Source organism: Temnothorax curvispinosus, unplaced genomic scaffold (genome assembly GCF_003070985.1).
Source record: "Temnothorax curvispinosus isolate PA1 unplaced genomic scaffold, ASM307098v1 QBEX01002173.1, whole genome shotgun sequence".
NCBI classification, from domain to species: Eukaryota; Metazoa; Arthropoda; class Insecta; order Hymenoptera; family Formicidae; genus Temnothorax; species Temnothorax curvispinosus.
The window spans coordinates 4,936-8,541 of NW_020211953.1; the positions used below are offsets into that span (position 1 = coordinate 4,936).

The following is a 3,606-nucleotide window of genomic DNA, read 5'->3' on the forward strand; positions in this document are numbered from 1 at the left end:
CAACCTTCAATAATAGAAGTGTTGATATATTATCTATATTCATATTTCTCAAGATATTTTCTTATATGCCACTGAAGACAAAACGCGATAGTTCACGCTTGCGTTAATTAGTATTAAAAAAGAAACCTTTATTTTTGTCACGCAGTTATTTTTTAATATGATTATATACTTATGCAACGATACATACCAAAAAGTCGGTGTACACTAAAAGCGGTACTCTCATGTGAGAGTATATCTTATATTTCCGAATGATAATTAATATATATGCCAGAAAGCATATGGGCCATTTATGACTATGTAGCAAGTATATTCTTCGCAGGCCAATTATTTTTTTGCTGCGGCCTTCACGGTCTTCGCTGTGACTTTCTTCGGCTTGGGCGTTTTAGTCCTCGCCGCTGGTGCCTTCACGGCTTTCTTAGTCTTTGACGGTGACTTTGGGCTCCGTGGCAGCCTTGCCTCCTTTTCACGGCGGTCTTAGGAGCTGCCTTCTTCGGGCTTTCCGCGGCCTTCTTAGCGGTCGTTTTCTTCGCGGCGGCCGCCGGTTTCCGCGCAATAGCGGTCTTCTCTCTCGCGTCCTTCTTAGAGTCCCCGCTTTCCACGTGTCCGAGTGAATTGGTGAGGCACGTTGCGCCTTCCCCTGCTTGGCTTAATCCTTCGGCTTGTCGGTCGACAGCTTGAACGAGCCGGTGGCGTCCTTGTCCTTGATCTGCAACTCATGACAACACCGGTGCGGGCGGGTTTTTCAGTCGCTCTCGGGTGAGAGCTTTTCAGTGTCTTACACCATTCAGTGATTGACACATGGACTCTTAACCTATCTGTAACACTCTACACTTAACCCAACAATAAGACTTTGCACTCAACCTATCTGGAATATTTATTCATACTATTTATATAATTCTCTTAGTCGACTTAATGAATTGAAATATTATATTCAAAACTTTCCAATTTTTACGTTTAATTAGTTAATAATGTCTATCTCTTCCAGAAAACCAATCGCTCTCAGATCCTTATCCATTTTAATTCTCGGCTCGTCATAGTGGCGACACTGCAGAATCACGTGGTTCAAATCTTCCCTCTCATGACCACAGTCACATCTCTCACTATCGACGTATCCCTTTCTCTTCAGAGAAGAACCTAAGTTGAAGTGGTTTGCTCTCACTCTATTAATCCAAGTTATAAAATATCTTTCCTTATCCAACTTCGAAAACCATGGTTTAGTGGCCCGTCGTTCATAGAAATTCGAGAAGTAAAAAGCACCCTTGTACGCCGACTCAGCCACAATCGAGCTCTGTGTTGTCTCCTACGTAACTTTCCTTATACTACTCATCATATCGCTCAGCGGAACGACGATAGTAGGGTCCGCTTCCTCGGTAGAAGCCTCCTTGGCTAATGCATCCGCCAACTCGTTACCCAGTATACCCTTATGAGCGGGAATCCATACAAAAACGACTCTCCTCTCGTGTTTTTAACACAGCTCGAACAATATTCTTCTAGCTTCTATAATATATTGATTCCTATGAAAATCCAGTATATTGCTCCGAATACTTATCAGCACCGACTTACAATCCGATAGGATAACCATATCTTTTGCCCTCCTCTCGATCTGACAAAGCAACAGCCGCAACGCGGCCATCACCGTGAAGGCCTCCGCAGTGTATGACGAACACATAAACGGGAGACTAATTTTATATGCGATCTCCTGATCACAGATAATCAGGGAGGCCCCAGTAGATCTCTTGTTTTCGTCTTGAGATCCATCAGTAAAGACAACTTCCGGCGATTCCAAATTATATTGAGAAGTAACCTCCCGGATCAAAACTTCATCTGAAAATTTTTTGTATTTTCTTTTCAAACCGATGTCAAAATCAACCAAGGGAACGAAGGTATGTGCGTCATAATTCCCCTGGAAAACCTCGTACCTCCGCGATGGGCCCAACCAGTCTCTTCTTTTCAAGGAAGACCTCCAAACCTCCGACAGGAGGGAGAATCTATACGTAGGGAAGAGAAATCGTGCATAACTCTCGCAATCAAAGGCACGCTGCAGTTTCTGACATAGGCCGTTTTGGTTGCACACCATTGCTTTATTGATAAAATTACTTCCAAGCATAAAAGCTCGGTCACGAAAAGACCTGACCTTTGCTTCTGCCACGATTACATTATTCGGGGTACTGTTCCTGTACCCCAGAGCAGTGCGTATACCCATAAATTGAGCTTGTTCTAACTTGAGTGTATACGAGGCGTCTCTAGGAAAATACACAAAGATACCATAATCTATAACAGATCTAACGAGGCTCTTGTAGAGCATTAATGCAGTGTTAGTCTCCATACCAGTAGAAACATGGCAAAGATATCTCATAATGGAATTGGCTCTATTTACTTTTCCTCTTATCTCCTGTGTTTGCCGATGGAAAGTCAAACCACTATCCAGCCATATTCCTAGGAATTTGGCCTCACCACTATTATACACCTTGGTTCCCTGTATATTGATAAACAGGTTCCTGTCCACGTAACCGCTCCTGGAAAATTCCACTAGTACCGTCTTCTTCGGTTCGAGTGCCAAACCAATCAACATAAGTCTTTCAGCGATCACGTTAACGGCACGCTCCAATAGTTCACGATTCCTTCTTCTACTAATCCCAGATACATACAGTCCAATATCATCGGCAAATTCTACTGCCTCCACTCCCTCCGGCAACTCCGCGCACAAACCCTGCGTGAATAGAGAATACATGATAGGGCTAAGAACCGCGCCCTGCGGGAGCCCTCCGTAAACAAGGCGATCCACGTATTCTTGAGAATTTATAGTAAATCTCACCCTTCTACAGTATAGCCATTTACTGATGAATCTAGCAATGTTTACAGGGCATTGAAGCGCCACCAGCTTGTCCATCATGATCCAGTAATTCACACAGTCATACGCCGCAGATACATCCAAAAAGGCTGCCAGGGTATATTCGTTAGAACAAATAGAGGCACGTATATCCGCCATAATGCGTGCTAGGTTATCGGCACAAGATTTACCCCGTCTAAATCCGCTCTGTGATTTGCTAAATTTATCCTCGTTCTCCGCCCACCACATTAGTCGTTCATTAATGAATCTCTCCATCAGTTTGCCCACACAAGATGACAATGAAATAAGTCGCACCTTTTCTCGTCCTGGTTTGTCAATAAATATAACCTGATACAGTTGCCAATCCTCCGGGAGGACTCCCGTTCGCCATACAGAATTGAATAGCTGCAAAAGGCACTCCCTACCTGAATCCGGCAAGAGGCGTAACATCTTGTATTCTACGCCATCCAGCCCCGGTGCAGAGTCTCTCCTGGCCATAGTTATAGCCCTATCCAGCTCCGCCCTCAAAAAAGGGGTATCAAACTCACCGCTAGCTCTTATGAAGTTATTATAAGGTTTGTGACCGACAGTAGGGGGGGACAAGCTGTCCGTCGTTCTCCTAATTTCCGATTCTCTGTCAGTGGACTGCCATTTATTCCAAGCAACGTTCCTGGCCTTCTTAAATATACGGATAGTCCTCCAGACATATCCAGGGTCCGTAAATCTGTTTATTCCCTGGCAAAATTCCTTGAAATTTTCTTTCTTCTTCTCGTTGA

At 44.0% G+C, this 3,606-nt stretch overlaps 1 pseudogene; it reads right to left on the reverse strand.

Annotated features, from left to right (window-relative positions):
• Positions 1-324: 324 nt before the first annotated feature.
• On the reverse strand, positions 325-800 carry LOC112468859 (annotated as a pseudogene).
• Positions 801-3,606: the final 2,806 nt, after the last annotated feature.